At 34.3% G+C, this 22377-nt stretch overlaps 1 long non-coding RNA gene across 1 annotated transcript in view; it reads right to left on the bottom strand.

Moving 5' to 3' along the window:
• LOC126912275 (uncharacterized) overlaps positions 1 to 15626 on the bottom strand; it is a 41874-nt gene extending 26248 nt beyond the window's left edge. The window contains exon 1 of the long non-coding RNA XR_007706895.1: positions 15527 to 15626. This is a non-coding gene — a long non-coding RNA (uncharacterized LOC126912275). The remainder of the gene's footprint in view (positions 1 to 15526) is intronic.
• Positions 15627 to 22377: the final 6751 nt, after the last annotated feature.

The raw sequence follows: 22377 nt of genomic DNA on the forward strand, positions 1-22377 counted from the left end.
GTCTATGATCCCTATCTATATCTATACTAATATTATAAAGCTGAAGAGTTTGTTTGTTTGTTTGTTTGTTTGAACGCGATAATCTCAGGAACTGCTGGTCCGATTTGAATAATTCTTTTTGTGTTGAATAGTGCATTTATCGAGGAAGGCTATAGGCTATAAAATATCATGCTATGACCAATAGGAGCCGAGCAGAGCGGGGGAAACCACGCGGAAGTAGCTAGTCTATATAATAATATAAAAGCTGCGGACTACCTAGCGGGTTTACCGGGGCTCCAGCTTGAAAAGCAGGAGTAGGAACGGGGTAGTGTTTAGTCAGTAAGAGTCTGACACTCCCTCTCGCCTGCCCATGGCGAAAGAAGACATTGGATAATCATACCCCTTAAAAAAATCTCTTCAATTGTTTCGGGTGTCTATGGGTGGCGGCGATTGCTTACCATCAGGTGATACGTCTGCTCGTTTACCGGCTTATACAGTAGCGAATCTAAAGGTCAGTTTTAGTATAGCTTGATGTGCCATTTGTCTACATATATTAGTATAAAGTTCTTGACCATAACATATACATATAATTTGTATGTTACTATGATAGAAGGTAAATTTGACACAAATATGGTGTTATCATATATATGTATGTATGTTTGTATGTATGTATGTAGGTAATATGTATGTAGTGTGATGGATTTCATGAGGACACGAGAGCTGTGGAGTTGAGTTGATTCGTTTATTTTTAGTGTATACACTGTTTTTTGGATTTGGTTCTTAAAATAAACTACTTAGCCTTATAATTCATATTTTAATATCAATTATGGGTTAATAATATTAATGAAAGTAAAAGCAAAGTATCATTCTGCATTTGTTAGGCCGTTAGTGATAATTAATAGAAAACTACTGTATTTTGTTTCAGGCTCCGGGTTCCTGTTCTACCTATATACCTACCTACCTGTGTTTTATAATAAAATACCGATTTGTGACATTAAAAAATAAATAAAATGTAAATACAATTAAAAATAAACACTAGAAAAATACACCTCACGAGAAATCTAGAAACAGCAAACAATCAAATGACAACCAATCAAAATCGAACCCCTACCACCTAACAACACACTCACACATCCCAATAAAACCATACACCACCATTAGACATCAAAAATAAAAAAACCAAAAAACCAAAAAAAATAAAACTGACAACTCCATTCATTTTTATAACAACTTGGCTACTTAACGTACAGTACGATTTTAAAATTAAAAACTTTAGTTTCTATGTGTGCGTGTATATTTCGTCGTGGTGTGCGTTACGTGTACATTATATATAAGCTGTCAGTTTATGTAGGTGTGCGGCTGTATGGGTGAGTTTGTAAGTGTGTGGGTTAGAGGAAAGAATTGTATGGATGGGGGGACTTTTGGGTGGGTATTTGTAGTTTTATGTGTTTTATTGTGTTTGAAATTGTGATAGGTGTTCATCTATTATGTGTGTAAAAAGTAATTAGGTATTAAATTATTGTAAACTTGAACATATTAAATAAACAAATATAAAATAATAATAGTAAAGTTTTGCTAAGTAAATAAATAATTTACTAAATCAATTTCAAACTATAACCCAAAAGTTTGAATATTTTTTAGATTTTATTATTCGGACTCAATTATTTTTATTTCCTCCAATGAATTACGTAATTTGCACGCTTTAAAAATATTTAAAAATCAAATGATTATTATCTACATCGTGTATTAAATCATTTGGTCCATAAATCTTTAATTATGTCTGTGTCATTAAAGAGAGAGATAAATTTTGAAGAAATGTAAATAATCTTTCTTTCAACACATAAATGTTGATTATGTTGGGAAGACAATAAGAAGTGACTAGAGAGAGAGAGAGAGAGAGAGGAACATATACATAACAATACATCAAAATCTTAAATCAAATACTAATATACTAACTATAAGAGAGAGAGAGAGAGAGAGAGAGAGAGAGAGAGAGAGAGAGTGAGACGTGAGTAAGCGTATTTCAATAATTTTTAATTATCCCATGTATAACACATACATTATTTTAATACGTTAAATACGTCCACCTTAATTTTCACGTGTTTAAATTGTTCTTTTGTAGCCTATTTACAGAAAAATAAATTCATATCATTTCATTTTAAAAAAACATACATATCAATAAAAATAATAAATTTATTTATTTAGAAAAACATGCATAATTTTACAGCTTAAGCCAATACATTACAGTTAAAGTGTTGAAAATTGACAACCAAGAATAAAGAGATACAAATATTTTTAATAAAATAAAGGTATGTCCACATTAGGCTGCCGTAAGCTCGGGTATTGTACTTGATTGTAGCGCGAGTGTCGGCGAACGGAATGCAAACTAAAGCGGGCAGGGCTGCCACCGCGCGTTATTATTATTATTACTTCTCCATTTTATTTATTTAGAGCGTTTTTAGGTGGTTTTGAGCGGTATAAAATTTGAATTAGATGTTAAGAAATAGTGATTAGTTGATTATAGATTTGCACTTCGACAATATTTGATATCAAGAATGTACGCGCGTGAAAAATACTAAAATTAAAACCAAAATTATTGAAAACAGAAAATTCAACCATTTAAATACCCTTCCTTAACTATTTTTAATAAAAGAAATGGGGATAGGAAAGGATGGTCACAATGCATTCCTGTTATATCAAAACGTGTAATTATGAACAATAAAATACATTAAAATACTAAATTAAAAAAAAAACAATAAAAAGAAAAATTATCTTCAAAATAAAATTAATTCCTTTATACATTATAACAGATACCATGAATAATATTAATAATTATTTAAATCAAATAGTAATAATTATTAACACTACTTAGTCCCTAGCTACTAGCTAGCAAGGATTGCACACAAAATAAATAAACAGTCCCCGAGACAGCCCTGCCGTTATATTAGTGCGCACACATACACGCCCGCGTGCGGACACACGCACACATGCACAGCTCACGAATTAGGGTCGTTGTGTTTCCGTAGGTAAGTAAAGTGGGATATGTCGGGAATTGTAGAATTTTGAGATTTTTTGATTTGATCAATTATTTGACTAAGGAATTAGGAATGTATTTCATAAAATAAACAGTCCATCGCTAACTATTATTGATTTCAAATATAATAAATTATTACATTAATTTGTATTGAATTTATTGATTGATTTTTCATCACTTATTTTAATAATTTTATGTAGTTTCACCACTTTTTATTTGTACTATAATTTTTATATTCCATGGTTTTTACTTGCAATTCATAATTAATTTAAATATAGAAATACCTACCAAAATCTCAAAAAATATGCAATGCAAAAAAAACTAATCTCAGACCACAATACATAATTTATGTATTAAATACTTAAAAACAACTGCAAATAATTATCATTCAAACAATTATTTCTTTAATTTCCTTTCATTCAATTCTTAAAAAATATCTATATAAAATAGTAAGAAAAAATTCTACCAATTTTTAATTTTCTCGACATACACCACTTGCTCAGCGCTCCGCAGCCCGTTTTTTTTACAACGCCAGCTAGATGTCCTTACATATACTACATTGTTTGGCTTATTATATTTTTTGTATGAATTTTAACAAAAAATACGAAGAAAAACATCTTTACCTCATACATTGAACGTTTGGTATAAAAAAACAACACATACACTAGTTTTTCACTCAAAAACCTATACAAACATTAATTAGTGCAAAAATTTTATATTGAAAGGTTATTTTTTGGTTTTAAAAATATGCATAGTAGTGTTTTTGATAAGTTAATGAGTTAGGGTTTACGAAATTTCTAGAATTTTGCAGAAAAATCTAGTTTTTTTCCAGTTCAATCTAGTATTGGGCGGAAAATTTCAACATATCAATGTTTTATTACTCTATTTTTAATTGTGGATAAGGAAATTTCTAGAATTTAGTCTAAAAATCCAGTTTTTACTAGTTCAATCTAGTATTAGGCGGAAAATTCCATCATGTTAATGTTTATTTTACTCTTATTTAATTGTGAACAAGGAAATTTCTAGAATTTAGTTGAAAAATCCAGTTAAATACAGTATTAGGTGCCATTTTTCAACATATCTATGTTTTTGTATAGTTTTTTTTAACTGGAAATGACATACGGTAACCATATAATTCCCACGGTATTACAATTTTACAAGAAAAACACTTAAAACATAATTTTATTTGTAGTTAAACTAGCTTTCGCCCGTGACTTCACTCGCGTGGAATTTGGTCCAATTTTAACTATCTCCTATCTTCTATCTTTATACATATCAAATTTCATCACTACCAGTCCAGTTTTTGACGAGAAAGCGTAACAAACATAATAAACGAGTGGACAATTTCATAATGTCATTTGTTTTTGAGAAAAAAAAATTAGAACATAATTTTGTTCGCTTCAAGTCGACTGATTTGAAAGTCATTGGGGAAGTCAGTCAGTGAATAGTATACAACCCTTAGTATAAGTTTGCTTTATGTTTAAAAGTAATCGAAACGAAAGTACGTTCGGCGCTCTGATTGGCCGGCTCGAATAAACCAACCAATACACCCTTAGTACGAGTTATCTTTACGTTGAACGAAAACGAAATGTTAGCGCGTCCTGCCATCTGATTGGTTGGTTCACTCGCGCCGGCCAATCAGAGCACCGATCGCGCTACCATTTCGATTTCATAAAACGTAAAACAAGCTCATACTAAGGCCTCTGATTGGCCGGCTGAATGAACCAACCAATCAGAACGCCGAATACGCTCTCGTTTTGATCACGTTAAACGTAAAACAAACTTATACTAAGGGTACTGAGTGAGGTTTATAATTAAAGTATGAATTAACTTAAAATTACTTATAATATGTATAAGTATATGACTACAGAAAGTACATAGGTATATACCTAAAGAAACACGTTTGTATCTAGTTATTTGGAAACCTTCCAGCAAATATATCTACTTTCAGTAGATCAATACTTTCTGATACTTACTTATTTATGTACCTATGTCAGTACATTTTCATTTTAAACAAATAAATATTCCATGAAATAATTCATTTTATATACCTGGGTGCAATGGTGATATATTATGCATGTATTATAAATATAAACCTTCCTCTTGAATCACCCTATCTATTAAAAAAACCGCATCAAAATCCGTTGCGTAGTTTTAAAGATTTAAGCATACAAAGGGACAGAGAAAGCGACTTTGTTTTATACTATGTAGTGATGAATATTAACAGACAATAAATATCGACATATTTTAACCAACACATGTTAAGAAGTATTCATGGCATATTGTTTTTAGAAAATACAATAGAAGATCCGCCATTTTGTATTCAAATAAAACGCCACCTTGAAACTGAACTGTCAAAGTCTATCGTTATGATAAAAACATTAGAATTAAACTATCATTAGAACTTAAGATGGGATATTTACCATATTTATTTATGTCTATGAGTTTCCGATACCTATTTATTCCATAAATAAACATGGTAAATATCCCGTCATAGGCCGGCTCCTAAATGTTTTATTATATTGATATTATTTTTTTCATGTTGGTCCCAACGCTCGTACCAACGTTGGACTGCAAACTCGGTGAGGCGTACACACGTTGGCTAATAAACTAGTTCTATCCCGTCAACGCCAATGTGAAGATGTCCGATACAGAAATCGAAACTGCTCTGAGCAGAGAATAAAATCAACAACTTCAGTTCATAATCCTAAGAAACAAAACAAGAAGCATTTATTTTCTGCAATGCAAAATTCAAATTAAAATTATTTCTGTGCCTGAAAAAACGATCTAAGAAAACATATAGTGTTTATTGTACTGTCTCCTAGTCTGCTTGATGGCACTACAAATATAACCTGCGGCAGAAAAGGCCATTTCTGCCCCAACACTGGTTTGCCTAATCGCCATCAAGTAACTGTAGATCAGCGAAATGTGTTTTCCATTTTACTCCTTCTACTTCATACACAGTCATTTCTTTTTTAAGTATTTTCTCATAATCTGTTTCTGTTTTAGCATTAACTTTCCCTCTATACCCTAGATACATAAACATTTCCGTTCTGAATTTAACAAAAAAAAAAGCAGGTAAATATTCTGACTGAACAAGTAATAAGTTAATAATACACGACTACACAATCGCATTGTGAACTTATATTGAGCTCAGAATTTTATTTCTCTTTCGGTTAGGTATTGAAATCGTGTATTTTTTGCTTTACCGGATCCGCCACCGGATCCGGCTCCGACTCACCGGATCCGGTAGGTCCAAAAACACGCCGGATCCGCCGGATTACCGGATCCGCCGGACCGGATTGCAATTCCTAGGCGATATGTGCTCATTAACGATTCTCGCTTTTTTTTTAAATCTTCGATTGAGAAATTCATTCCCATATTTTGTTGAATGGTGCGCCATGCATCAGCTAATAAATTTTTATTTTTGTGGTCCTTTCGAGTTGCGTCCCATATTATTGGATGTGCTTGATAAAGTTCTATAAATTCTATTACTTTTTCATTTGTCCAAGCCGGTGACGATTTTGTGGATGAGAAAGCCATTCTCGCTCGACGTATGCACTCGCTGCGTGTTGTAACAGAACTGAGCAAAGCGCCAACGTGTGGACAGATCGCGAGCGTTGGCGCAGATTCCTTTGATGAAACCGACACGAACCGGCCAACTACCAACGCTCGCCCTAACGTTGGGACCAATGCCATTTTCTAGATCCACACGTTGGATGAATAGCGTTGGGGCCAATATTGGGGCCAACGTGTGGAGCCGGCTCCACACGTTGGCATTGGTCCCAACGTTAGGGCGAGCGTTGGTAGTTGGCCGGCTCGTGTCGGTTTCATCAAAGGAATCTGCGCCAACGCTCGCGATCTGTCCACACGTTGGCGCTTTGCTCAGTTCTGTTACAACACGCAGCGAGTGCATACGTCGAGCGAGAATGGCTTTCTCATCCACAAAATCGTCACCGGCTTGGACATAACAAATATAAATGTGCACTCATCATTACTATAAACGCGCTCAGAGCAGTTTCGATTTCTGTATCGGACATCTTCACATTGGCGTTGACGGGATAGAACTAGTTTATTAGCCAACGTGTGTACGCCTCACCGAGTTTGCAGTCCAACGTTGGTACGAGCGTTGGGACCAACATGTGGAGCCGGCCTAATGATTGTGTTAGTGACCATGTCAGTTTAAAAAGTAAAATTAAAGAAACATACAGACTTAAAAAATCTCGAAATTATATAAATATTTGTAAAAATGTCATTAATGTAATATTTAAATATATTAAGTTATTTATATCTCTCTTTAAATAGTGATTATATGAATATCATACTTAATTAAAATTAACAAACGACAATGAATAATAAAACATCAAATAGGTATTTGCTCGTTCTTCTCCATAGGAATCTACACTTTGGAACGAGCAAATAGAACAACTAGAGGACTGACCGACAGACAGACATTTTTTAATATTAAAATATTTGCTTTGACGTTCAAAAGTGTCTTCCTGGTCTATTAGAAATAAATAATTTTGACTTTGACTTTAAAAATGTAGTGTTTTTTCAACATAATCACCATTTAAAATGTTATGTTTCATCTCATAAAGTTAAACTGTTAAAATTCAGTGAAGTATAGAAAATTTGTAACTAAGGTATAAAAATTATCACTTATCATGAATGTGTATGTGTGTGTCCGTCGCTACGCAACACAGGCTACACATACACACATAATTTGTTGGTCTTAAAACTCAGGGGTGGCACGAGATCGCCTAAGAAATAAAAAAAAAAATTTTGGTATTTATTTGTTAAATGTAAAGTTAAATGATGAACTATAGTGTTTTATTTTCATTGTGAAGGAAGCTTTAAGTAATTTAGATAAAATTTTACGTTCACAAAACCAATTATTTATTTATTATTTTTTGGAAAAGGGGACCTAACATTATTATTAATAACTAGTTTCTACCAGCGGCCTCGCTGGCGTTCTCGTGGTATAAAAAGCCAAATTTTATCAAAATCCGTTCAGTACTTTCAGAGTTATTGACGACCATAAATGAAACATCGAAACTAACCAACTTTCCCATTTATATTTATACATATTAGTGTTATACATCGAGAACATTATGTAATAGCAAGCGAGCAAAGTCGGAAAGACTGGCTAGTTACGCATAAATCTAAAATCTTAATAAAATAAAACTTGGTATTTAATAACAATAGGTAACAATATAGGAAACCTAACATATCCTTCCTACCTACCTACATAACAATTATAAAACATAGATTATAATAATCCACACACATTACACAGCCCTGACATACACACACGCACACAGCTCACACAGTATACACACACACATGCGACACGGCATATGAAACCGAATGCTTGTCAAACTAAATGGATACGGTGAATAGGGATGTGCTAGGGAGGATTAATATCGATATATCTATAATTTTAATTACTTATTATTTTGTTGTTAAATTATTTCTATTGTGATGGTTTTGTACATGTTTTAAATGAACGGTTTATCAACTGTTGCATTATCGATAGCTTAGATAGATTTTTCTAATAATTAAAATAAAATCAAAGAAAATTAAAAACTGACTAGGACTATAATTTATTTAAACTTAATATACACAATCATGGTACAAAGGCGGATATAATGCGTGTAACTTCTTAAGAAATACAATTCATCAGTTAGTGTACCATTTTAGAACAGTTGCTGATTTAATCCTCCAAAAACCCTTAAGTTCCTAACCCCCAAAAGGCCGGCAACGCACTTGTAACACTTCTAGTGTTTCTGGTGTCCATGGGCGGCGACGGCGACTGTTACCATCAGGCAATCCGTCTGCTCGTTTACCGGCTTATACCATAAAAAATCTAATCTTAAAAATTATGCTTTTGTTTAATTGTGAAATTGAAATTTTGCTAGCTTCACCGACATCACCTAAAAGCATCACCAATATAACCAGAAAAAATCGACAAAGTCATTAAAAAAACATCGACATCTCAACATTTCCTGCACAGTCCCGTCCCTACAGAAGCCTGCTGCTATTATTATTAGCAGAGATAAGTCGGGTACACACTGCGGCCGTGTTTTGTTTCGTACCTCTACTTGTCAGCAAATCGTACATGTTTCGGGTAATCATCTGTCTATCTGATGATCCCTCAAGTGATTATCATGTGTGATGATAGTATTGGTAATTTTTTAATGGATTTTTAATTGATTTTGTACATAAATTGGAATTTAGAGTAATTGAGATATTTTTTTGGAAATTATTGCAAAAATAAATATTTTGGAATACTTGGATATAATTGCAAAATGAAATGGCTTAAACATTGTTACCGTTAACCGACTTCAAAAAATAAATTGACCTGTATGTATGTATGTTTGCAACGTCACGTCTTTTATCCCCGTAGGGATAAGCAGAAGTGCACATTTTGGCGTATTTATGTTTGTGCGCGATTATCTCGCGTTCGTCTGAACCGATTTTGATGTCGTTTTCAGCATAGTATTTTTCCGATTTTAGAGAAATTGGATGGGGGATATTGAATGGTTTAAAATGGTTTTTGTAAATGTTACATAATTGTTTACATAATTGAACCAACGAAACAATTTTACACATTTATAATTTTTCTTCCTATTTTATAATTCTCTCCGAAAAATCCGAACAAACAAATCAAACATGTTACACACACATTTCCTAACCATCCCACACGCATCTCCAGTCTACAATGCCTATTGCCTATGCGTCAATTTAAAAAAAAGTCCGCTGCCAACATGGCCGCCGCCTAAGGATGTGTCATTGGGTTTGTGGCTGAACTACGTATACCAAGGTCTCTAGAAATTAGTATTTAGCCCAATGCTGGACAAACTGTTCTCTGTAAATATTTTCTAGACGATTTTTTACCTGATTTTGTAAGATCTATACTAATATTATAAAGCTATAGAGTTTGTTTGATTGTTTATTTGTTTGAACGCGCTAATCTCCAGAACTACTGGTCCGATTTAAATAATTCTTTATGTGTTGAATAGTGCATTTATCGAGGAAGGCTATAGGCTATAAAACATCACGCTATAACTATTAGGAGCGAAGAAATAAAGGAAAATGTGGACAAAACGGGGAAAATTATTAATTCTTGAGGGCTTCCGTTGCGTGCGCTGCGAAAATGGTTCAAGATACGAAAATTATATGTATGAAAGAATTATTCCTCTTAAACTGATCTAAAAAAAAGTCCGCGACGGTATATGTCTATCTTTTAGGATTAACTTACTAGAATCGTTTTTATGGTAATCAAACTGGGTCGAAATTAATGCATTATTTGTTAAGAGTTGTATTAACGAAAAAATATTAATCTTTATCGAAATAAATGTGTTGTTCATTAAGAGTATTTAATTGTGAACAAAATTGTCTTTGACATCACTAAACTTCAATAAACATCTTAGAAGATATTACAATTTTAAAATAACTCCGATATAAAATTCACCCGCGCCGCATGATGTGCGAAACACGACGCTGCCAGGAGGAGAGAGGCATTGTTTGCGAACGACGCGGAGCCTGGTGTAACTATACTCAAAAAAATTATAGTCTTACTAACAAAGTAAAACATTTTTTGATCATTGACCATCGAAAGCGTTTGTTTACAGCGTAGAATGGCAAAAAAGCGGTTTACCACACGCCCACATTTTATTGTGGCTGTCTAACAAAGTATAACCAGATTCTACGTATAGTGCAATAATATCGGCTGAAACATTTGACAAACAAAAAAATCCAATTTTTCAATTTATTGTCATAAAAATATGATAGGGTATAAAAATATGGTCCTTAAGGATTTCATAACCTTGCGTCACCATGTATGAAAGAAAACATTTGTTCTAGAAAGTACTCTTTCTTTTTTTTTTGAGGGGAGAAAATCATCCTTTGTCTACTCCTGCCTTGGGTGAAGCGAGAATGAGTGTAAAAATCACCCCGTTCTGATTTGAGCCGGGGCCCCGGTAATCTTTTACGTTGTCTGCAGCACCGGATCACGGTCACGCGATCCTCAACGCCCGGAGTGTCTTCTGCGGCGGCTGGGACGTGATGAGGATCGTTCCCTCACGCGCTCCGCCTCCTCCTTAGCTAGGATGACTGCTTCCCAGAATGGGGAGACGGCGTCCCTTTCCCCCTCTCTCCGCACCTTGGCCTGAACTAGAGCCGGACGTGAGAGGTTACCGTCGCCATTCACATCCCTAAGGACATGGCGATGCTCAGCACATGCAATGCACACCGCCACTGTATGCTCCACCATATCTTCCGGGCGGTCCTCGCAATGACGACACCTAGACGAAACGCCCGGGTGTTTCCTCCCGCCGAATTCGGAAGGTACCAACCGAAACTTCCGTGTCCGGTAAGTACCTGCGTCAGGCGGTAGGAAACACCCGGGCGTGGAGGACGCCGTGACGCCTCTCAAGCCACTCTTCAAAGAGGGGACTTACCACTGCTATAACGCGTATGTAGCGAGCCCATCTAAAAAGTACCCTAGGAATTTTATTTCTGAAACACAAACCGGGGTGGCGGTTACCCAACCTATAGGCGCAGGTTTCCGAAAAACAGTGGAAACACATATAGTATAGAAATGAGTGTGGATTGTTCCTTATAATCATAATCCAGTGCTATCACGAATTTTCAATGCACAAATTAACCGTGGGTAACAGCTATAATTTATGAAGCTGAGAAAGTTGTTTGCAAAAATAAATATAATGCCTAAAATAACTATTCCACGCGGACGAAGTCGCGGGCACAGCTAGTTAATATTATAAAGCTGGAGACTTTGTTTGATTGTTTGTATGTTTGAACGCGCTAATCTCCAGAACTACTGGTCCGATTTGAATAATTCTTTTTGTATTGAATAGTGCATTTATCGAGGAAGGCTAAAGGCTGTAAAACAACACGCTATGACCAATAGGAGCCAAGCAGAGCGGGTGAAACCGCGCGGAAGTAGCTAGTTTCTAATAAATAGGAAAACTATGACATGCGTTCTAACCACCGTACTCAGAGTCATTTAATGGTTACTTAACCCAGTCCTTAACAATTGTTTTCAGAACAAAATCGTTATTAAGCAATAGTTTAAGTATTCATTAAATGTCTCTGAGTACGATAGTAAGTGTGGGAGAGTCATGCTTCGGCACTGCTGGGCCGGCTCGACCGGAGTGATACCACGGCCGAGCAGAAAACCGACGTGAAACAACGCTTGCGTTGTGTGGGTGAGGTTACCGGAGGCCTAATTATCCCCCTTCCCAATCCCCGATTCCCGAACAACAACCCTTAAATTCCTAACCCCCAAAAGGCCGGCAACGCACAAGTGTACACTTGAAACACCAGAGCTCTGGTGTTTCAAGTGTCCATGTGCGGCGGCGATTGCTTATCATCAGGTAGTCCGACTGCTCGTTTCACACAACGCAAGCGTTGCTTCACGTCGGTGTCCTGCTCGGCCGTGGTATCATTCCGGTTGAGCCGGCCCATCCGTGACGAAGCATTGCCGAAGCGACAATAATACACAACGCTGCACCTCTACTTACATATAAAACTGCAATATTAAAAATATAACAATCTTAAAATAACATACAATAAATTGTCAAGCATCCAGTCCATACTATGTCTAACTATACTACGAGCCATGCGTACAGACTACAGACAGCTACAGTCGTATACATGTGTGCGTGTTGGGGCCCCCAGTATAAACTGACCGTCGAATGTCCGGATTAGTCATACAAAGCCGGACCAACATATATTGGTGCTTAGCTCGATAGGAACCAGTATAAGCTGACCGTCGAATGTGCGGAAACATCGTACAAAGCCGGACCATAATATATTGGTACTTGGCTCGATATTTACCAGTATAAGCTGACACTCGATTGTGTGGAAAGGTCTCACAAAGCGGGTTCATGATATACTGGATCATGCCCGATATTTACCAGTATAACCTGACCCCCGCATATGGGGAACGATCATACAAAGCCGGACCAAAATATATTGGTGCTTAGCTCGATGGGAACCAGTATAAGCTGACCCTCGAATTGTACGGAACGCTCATACAAAGCGAGACCATGATAGCTAGATGAATAACCAGTATAAACTGACCGTCGAATGTGTGGAACGGTCATACAAAGCGAGACCATTATATATTGGTATTGTGTAGCTCGATGTGTCGCTGTTGTGTGTTATAGGTATTGGTGACATACGGATCATTCCATACAATTCTTCACATTATGTTTTGTTTTAAATCGATAAGTATGTATATGTACGGTATATGTCTAGAAATTATTAACAGTTGGTCATAATGATTTAAAATAGCATAATCATCACGCCTTTTATCCCCGAAAGGGAACGAAGACGTACACATTACGGCCCGTTATGCAACTGTATCTGTATCACTTGTCACCATTTGTGTTATAAGTCCCATGTAGCAGGGGGTGAGCCTATTGCCATAATAATCTATACTAATATTATAAAGCTGAAGAGTTTGTTTGTTTGTTTGAACGCGCTAATCTCCAGAACTACTGGTCCGATTTGAATAATTCTTTTTGTGTTGAATTGTGCATTTATCGAGGAAGGCTATAGGCCTATATAATACGCTATGACCAATAGGAGCCGAGCAGAGCGGGTGAAACCGCGCGGAAGTAGCTAGTATACTATAATATTTCAAATTCAAAATGCTTTATTGTGGACCACCAGTTTGTACATACAGGTCTTAAAGTCAAAGTCAAAATTATTTAGGAAGGTAGGCACTTTTGAACAACAAAATGCCTGTCTGTCGGTCAGTCCTCTAGTGAAGCTATTTGCTTAGATAATAAATCCCACATAACAATTTTGCTCAACCCGGATATCCATCCCGTATCCCGTTACTCGACCTACGAAGTAAAAATTAACAAAAAATAAACAAATGACTGATGATACATATAAAAAAGAAAAAATAACTCAATCTGATACTAATCACATCACAAGATGTTATAAAAAACAACAACAAATGCAAAATAATAAACCTTCGAACCGTTTCCTCGTGGAGTTTTCCTTATTTATGTACCACTAGCTAATGTTCGTGACTTCGCCCACGTTTAAAATTACTTTAACACTAACTCTATAGCCAGCCTTTTTTTTTTTGAGGTGAGAAAAATCATCCAACGACTTTTCCCTTGGGTGAGGTAACAGGGAGTGTCACACTCTTACTGACTAAACACCACCCCGTTCCTACTCCTGCTTGTCGAGCCGGAGCCCCGGTAACTCGCTAGGTAGTCCGCAGCTCAAGGGAATTCAACCCTTTACTCATAAGATAAAAGCTAAAAAGTCAAAAAACTAAAGCTAAAAATTCAATAACGTTCAAGAATCGAATTCAGCACTACTACACTTACACAACTTCACTACAATACAATAACATTTAAAAACAAAAAAAAAAAAAAAACAAAAAAAACATTGACTTATCCATAATATTCAAACGCAAAGAGAAGATATTTTAGGTTTAAACACACACTTACACACGAACCACGCACACTAACACAAAACCGCGTGTTATCACACAGAGAACAGCAATAAATGGAATTGCCTAAACTATACACAAGCGATTTTGAACCTTATTCTTAAGAAAATAGAGTTTATATACTTTGTATGTGATAGAAAATTTAATTTTGTGTATATTTGGTTGGCTTATTATAGTACTAACTATTACATTATTAGAGAAATAAAATTAATTAACAGTAGTATATATGAATTAATAGATATAATTTATTATTTACTAGCGATCCGCCCCAGCTTCGCATGGGTGCAATGGTGATATATACATATACACCTTCCTCTTGAATCACTCTATCTATTAAAAAAAAACTGCATTAAATCCGATGCGTTATTTTAAAGATTTAAGCATACAAAGGTACATAGCGACTTAGACATCACTGACAAACGGTGAAGGAAAACATCGTGAGGAAACCTGGGCTTATAATTTCTAATTACAAGTTTGAAATCGCCAACCCGCATTGAGCAAGCGTGGTGATTAATGCTCAAACCTTCTCGGTGTGAGAAGAGGCCTAGTCAGCAGTGGCCACTAATAGTCTAACCAACCCAAATACAAATTTCAAATTCGGACCAGTAGTGCCGGAGAATAACGCGAGCAAACAAGAAAACAAACTTCAGCTTTATAATATTAGTAAATATTGATAATTGATATATCTATATATGCAACGTCACGCCTTTAACCCCGAAGGGGTAGGCAGAGGTGCACATTACGGCACGTAATGCCGTTATACAATGTACACCCACTTTTCACCATTTGTGTTATAAGTCCCATGTAATAGGGAAATCTAGGTTTAGAATTTAGTCTATAAAATAGTCTAGAACTAAAACAAAGCTATGACTAAAGGTAGATCCGTAAGTACACTTACATTATAACATCCAGGTATCCTTTCGTTACTATTATATTGTAAACGTATGTTTGTCTGTCTATCTTTCAATACGCAACGAAGCGGTGTGGTTAGGAACCTGATTGAAAAGAGTAACCTATGGAGTTTCTTGCTCGTTCTTCTCCATAGGAATCTACACTTTGGAACGAGCAAATAGAGCAACTAGAGGACTGACCGACAGACAGACATTTTGCTTTTTTATATTGTAATATTTACTTTGACGTTCAAAAGTGCCTTCCTAATCTATTTGAAATAAAGAACGCTTTTTTGGAGGATAATCTAAAATAACTTCTCCCGCCTTGGGTGAGGCGAGAGGGAGTATCAGACTCTTACTGACTAAACACCAACACGTTCCTACTCCTGCTTTTCGAGCCGGAGCCCCGGTAAACCCGCTAGGTAGTCCGCAGCTCCGGATCAGGAGTTAGATAGGTTCTGGATTCTGGAGTGAGTTGGCTAGCTTCTATTTACCCTCAACCACATGATTATAATAGCGTGAAGTTAGACATAAATAAAGGGGGCATGCTAAATAATTATGTGCATTCAAATGCAGTCAATTAAAAACCTATTTATACTACAACCTAAATAAATATAATCTACAATTTGAAAAACACAACATTAAAAAAACAGTTACAGATACCAAATACAGCCTTATCACCTAACCCAGAATACGTCAGTAAAAAATTATCTAAAAAAAGAAGGCAAAACCGCGTGAAAAAACTAGTCGATGATATGTTTTTGTATGCAAAATGAACGAATACGAGCCTGGTTGCGGGGGAGAGGGACAGCGATAGTCAGACAAAGGCGTGTGAGCGAGACGGATATATAATTAAAAGTTTTGTCGCAGCGGCTTTCCGAGGGTACGGTCGAGGTGGACACTGACTGCTGTGGAGAGGGTTGCATTTAATTTATATTAAAATAATGATGATTTTGTTTATTATATTATTTTTTATTCATATCTAATACTTGTTTTAAATTATGAAAAAATCTTTTACTTATCAGTATACAGTATATACCCAATAACATCACACTAATATTATAAAATAAATGTGAAAGTTTGTTTAGATATAAAATTAGATTTAATAATAAGACAAATTAATTATGCTTCCATTAAATTATGATGAAACACTTACCCTACAACTAATTTTAAATTAAACTGTCAGCAAATGATTAAATGTCCAATCTTCGCTTAAAACCTTTAGCAATTAAAAGAGATGAGGCTATGTTAGCTATGTGTTTCAGAAAAACGTACCACAGTAATAATGACCAACTAAACCAACCTTGAATACATAATAAACACTTTAAATTACGAAACACACTAAATACAAAAGTAATAACACAGTCTTTTTTGCACAATTACCATAAAAAAAAAAAATATTACAACCGCGCCGTCTCCACAGTATCCTCTGTTCAGTTTTTACAGAATATATTCCGATGAGTTCCGTTTATACCCTTCTTAACCGACTGCGAAGTGAGAGGTGCTGTGTTTAGCTGTTATTTCCTGTTGCTTTATTATTTAGTAATTTATTTACCTTGATTGTTCTAGACATTAGATATGAAATAAACATGATAGAAATTAATTTTAGTAATGTATTTTAAAAATTATTATAAAACGCGAAAATATTTGTGTGTTTGTTAATATTTCTTTTACTTCGTACTAGAGTGGTTTTTATAGTATGTTTTTGTGTCTCAAGATCACAGGCGAAGCCGTGTGTAAGAGCTATAGTTGTAGAACACACTAGCGACTCCGACGCGGTTTCACCCGCTCTACTCAGTTCCTATAAGCCGTAGCGTGATGTTTTATAGCCTAGCCTTCCTCAATAAATTAAATATTCTGTTTTTTCTTAATTCATTAAAATATGTATTATGATTATTAGCAAAAAACATACAAAACTGCCAATCTCAAGAGATCCCTCGCTTAAGCCGATCTCACAAGATTTGCATTTACTAAATACTAAATTAATTATTATGTTATCGGTTTACTCACGTAACTGTTTGAACACAGTGTGTCGCGGAATGCTGCTCATGAATATGAGCCTCTAGCATGGCTTGAAACTAGTCGAGTTCCTCGTCAAACATCGAGAGTAAGCCGATAACATAATAATTAATTTAGTATGTCTCACGAAAGTTATAAATAAAACTCTAAATAGTATTTATTAATTTATTATGTTTTCCATACATACATATATGTACCTAAAATGCATTTCAATGTACTTTTTCCGCAAAAATAAGGAAAATGCATTGAATTAATATTAAATCTGCATCCATACATTATATTCATTTATTAATATTTTATTTAATACTTTTATAGAAGACTAGGTTCTACCAGCGGCTTTGTCTGCGTTCCCGTGGGATAAAAATCCTATCACCTAAGTCAGCTCATGCCCTGTCTGTATAATAAATTTCATCAAAATCCGTTCAGTAGTTTCAGCGTGATTGACGGACAAACATCCAAACAAACAAAACTTTTAACATAAAAATTGCACGTATAAACTATCCCGAAACATTTTATGCGTAGGTAGATATTTGCTCATACTCCTAAATTTTAATTTGTTTCATTTAAGTTATCTTCTATGACAAAATAAAACAAAACGTGTCTAATATTGTTTCATTACCTAACTGACGGACTAAATAGATTTCTAATTTTCATACCCCGTCATCATCCCTATTATACGTATTATCACTACATAGTATAAAACAAAGTCGCTTTCTCTATCCCTATGTCCCTTTGTATGCTTAAATCTTTAGAACGGATTTTGATGCGGTTTTTTTAACAGATAGAGTGATTCAAGAGGAAGGTTTATATGTATAATACATGAATAATATATCACCATTGCACCCATGCGAAGCTGGGGCGAGTCGCTAGTTAAAACTAAAGTCTAATGAGAATTAGATATTTAATACTTTGGCGCCAAAAGCTTTTTTGACAGCTGTCACTGTCACTCTTAATGTCAAACGGTTTTTTTTAAACTGTGTTGTTACTTGTTAACGCATTCATACAGCCAGCGAAAACGTTGCCATATAAAATAAATAAATAATAATAATAACGAGTAGCGTACAGTGTACGCTGACTAAACAGCAATTTCAACCAAATGGATACGACACACGGCGCGCTCACACTACGCGAAATATTATCGATGCTCCCGTTATTATTATTATTACTTTGTCAACGTGTTATTTATTCATTTAATTTTATATTTTATTAACTTTTTTATAGTTTTTTGTTCATTTTAGGTGTAGAAGAAACTGTTTTATATCGGTAGATGGTTTGGTTTTATTTATTTTGAAAAGTAAAGTTGGAAATTATGTCGATAAAATTTCGAGTAAAATTCTTGTTATAACCTGTTTCGAATAGTTTCAAGTTTATGTTAAAATTGAGACAAATTGTTTTAAAGAAATATTTTCATATTCAAACAAAAGAATTCGTCAATTTTTGCTTATATCTTCAAAATTAAGACTTATTTCACTAAAATCCATAACAGATATTATAAAAAAACACATTTGTAACAAAATTAAACACGAAAAGACACAAAAATGTATTTTTAAAGCGAAATATTTGATGAAATTAAAGAATATTAAATAAAAAATGTGTTTAATTTTTCCCCCCGTGTGTGTCCACTGACCCGTACGCCGCTTGCTTCGGCAAATGAATGTGTACAGATGTTGTACAGACTACGTGCACTTTGGAACATACATTTTTAAAATAACAAATAATTTAATTGTGAATTTATTGATTTTGCTATTTAAAAATATGGTTTCGGTCGGAGGTAGAAGTCGGTTAACTTCTCGAAAAGGAGGAGGTTCTCAATTCGGCCGGTAGGTATGTTTTTTTTTTATGGTTTGGTAGATTAACGCGAATTAAATAATGTTTGTCATTATTTTAATAGTTTTTGTGAATGATTAATTGTCAAAATAGACGAAATTTTAATAAAGAATGGAAGATATTTAATATTTAATTCGAATGTTTTTAAAAAAGGTGCATATTGTACACTACTCTATTTTAAATACGGTAACTGAGAAATTATTTGAGGTTGTACGCAGGTAGGCGATGTTTTGTTACTCTTTTACGCAAAAACTACTGAACAGTTATGCATACAATTTTATCACAGATATAGTTTTTGAATAACAAAGGCAAAAACTAGTCCAACAAATATTATAAATGCGAAATTTTGAGTTTTTATGTGTATGTTTGTTACTCAATCACATCAAAACGGCTGTAGAAATCGGTATGAATTTTTTATCACACAAGAACGCGATCGAAACCGCTGGCAGAAGCTAGTATTTAATAAATTGTTTATTACTCTAATGAATAGTCCGTACAATCACTATATTATGTTGTTCTCAGTAATTATAGAACAGGTTTAGTTAATAATTAATAATACATAGGCATCTACATGTACGTATGTATAAATGCTTAACTTCAGTACAATTTTTCCGTAAGACATTTTCCTTAATTGCTAATGTGTGATGAAATACGTGATACTGTTTGTTTGTCCCGTCACCTTGGCAACGTATACCAAATACATAACATGCTTATTTATAAAGAGTAACATCACTACATAGTATAAAACAAAGTCGCTTTCTCTGTCCCTATGTCCCTTTGTATGCTTAAATCTTTAAAACTACGCAACGGATTTTGATGCGGTTTTTTTAATGGATAGAGTGATTCAAGAGGAAGGTTTATATGTATAATACATGCATAATATATCACCATTGCGAGTCGCTAGACACAACTAAAGTCTAACGAGAATTAGATATTTTGTACTTTTGGCGCCAAGCTTTTTTTGACATCTGTCACTGTCAAAACGATTTTTTTAAACTGTGTTGTTACTTGTTAACGCATACATACAGCCAGCGAAAACGTTGCCATATAAAAAGTAATGATAATGACGTGCAATAAATTAAAATGTTATATTAAATAAGTAAGTACATCTTACGTAGAGGTCGACGCTGTATTTATTACAGCAGCTGTTTAAACAAACACGTTGGTATTATAGGCATTAAATAAAGTGTTTGAGCGTAAAAATAAATAATTATTATGTTTTACCTGTTTGTGTCTAGGCAGATACCTAGCTATGGAATTTAAAACCTAAATATAAGTATACATGTGATAAGAACCTACTTAAATAGATCATGTAGTTATAATCTGCATTAATTATCCAATTTTTAAGTCATAGATAATTTTAGAACGAACGAAACATTTTCAACCACGCCCATTGAAAATCCATGCTACCTACGTTGCGTATGACCTATTTCCAAAAGATATCTGCCTTCTACATACCATTTAAATGTGGATAAAGCAATCTCCAAGCATACTAGGTATTGTTTACACATTTTCTGCAGCTCATAAGGATCACACGTTAGTTTTTAAACATGACACGTCTCTGCTTCTGACTCATTCAAAGATAATATAAATAAACACACACATAACTACAATACTTCACTTTGATTATTTTAGTTTCTACTAAATATAACGCACTTGTAACATTACCTAAAGACAATATACGGTAAAATTACGAAAAATGTCACAAACATTGGCATTCTAAATGAATATTTACTCCTTCTCCGAAAAAAAAAAACACAAACCTAAGATGGCGGCGTTCGAATTTTCTTACCGTTTCGCGTAAGGTCATTGTTGGTTACAAAAAAACTATTAAAGAAATAATTGATTTCGTTAATTAACTAGCTAATGGTGAGTGACATGATTATATCACTAATTTGATTTTAAAATTACAACCTTTAAGATTACCTAATCGAATTTAAACTTAAAATTGTAAATACACATACCTAGCAGCCATTTTGAAATCTCCAATTCGCGCCAAAGTCACTCAAAAATGTTGTTTAGTGATGTTCGAGACTCATTTATGAAGAGTATCGATTGTAAATCGATTAGAAATCGTAACTCGTGTGCATTTCAATAGCATTTTGCGGAAATCCATAGGCTAAGCTAAAAATAAATTAACTAAAATACCGGACAGTCTATAATATGAGAGTGTAGTATACGCACGGCTTGCAGATGCTTTAGAGATAATATTTTTGAACATTTATTTATTGTAAATGGAAATCATTATTACATCCATTGTGTTTTTTTACTATTCTTATGTTTTCACACATAACCAATTGATTATGTATGAAAACATAAGAATAATTAATAATAATTTTATAAGGTTTAAATTATTATTTTTTACTTAAGGCATCAGTAACTAGCTAACAAACTACTAATCAATAATAATTAATAATTTTGATAACTAAATAAGTAATTATTGTGTCACCGGCTTACTCACGTAAGGAGGAACTCGAATTGCTTCAAGCCATACATTCGCATTCCGCGACACACGACGCGGCGATTGTATTTAGTATATCTTACGAAAGTTATAACTAAATACATGCCTTATTAATTAGCTCCCATCTAGGCACATAACCATCTTAATACTAAAGAAGCCTAAGTAGGTAATATCTATAACAAAAAACTTATGTACCCATTTGTGTTTTACAGTTAAGTAGGTATAAATTAAAGAATACGGGAGAGAACCGCGTATTATGATTCTTGTTTCTCATTATTCGTATATTATCTCATTAGTCATTACGCATTTGGACAATACTTTACCACAATATGACGTCATCATCTGTCAACAAGTTAACGGCGAACAAACTTTTAAGAAAGAGACAAAAATATATCAAAATAGGTACAAGGAAAATGCAGAAATGACTTTCTCAACATTTCAAATTTTAATGTCTAACCGCCGTACTCAGAGTCATTTAATGGTTACTTTACCCAGTCCTTAGCAATTGTTTTCGATACAAAATCGTTACTAAGGAATAGTTTAAGTAATCATTAAATGTCTCTGAATGCGCCAGTAACACAAGTAAACAAAAAGTTTTTTTGTCGTTCTAAGAACAGAAAAAAGTGAAGGATTCATTATAATAATATTATTTTGTTAATCTTTTTCC

The sequence above is a fragment of the Spodoptera frugiperda genome, chromosome 24, assembly GCF_023101765.2.
Source record: "Spodoptera frugiperda isolate SF20-4 chromosome 24, AGI-APGP_CSIRO_Sfru_2.0, whole genome shotgun sequence".
In the NCBI taxonomy this organism is placed as follows: Eukaryota; Metazoa; Arthropoda; class Insecta; order Lepidoptera; family Noctuidae; genus Spodoptera; species Spodoptera frugiperda.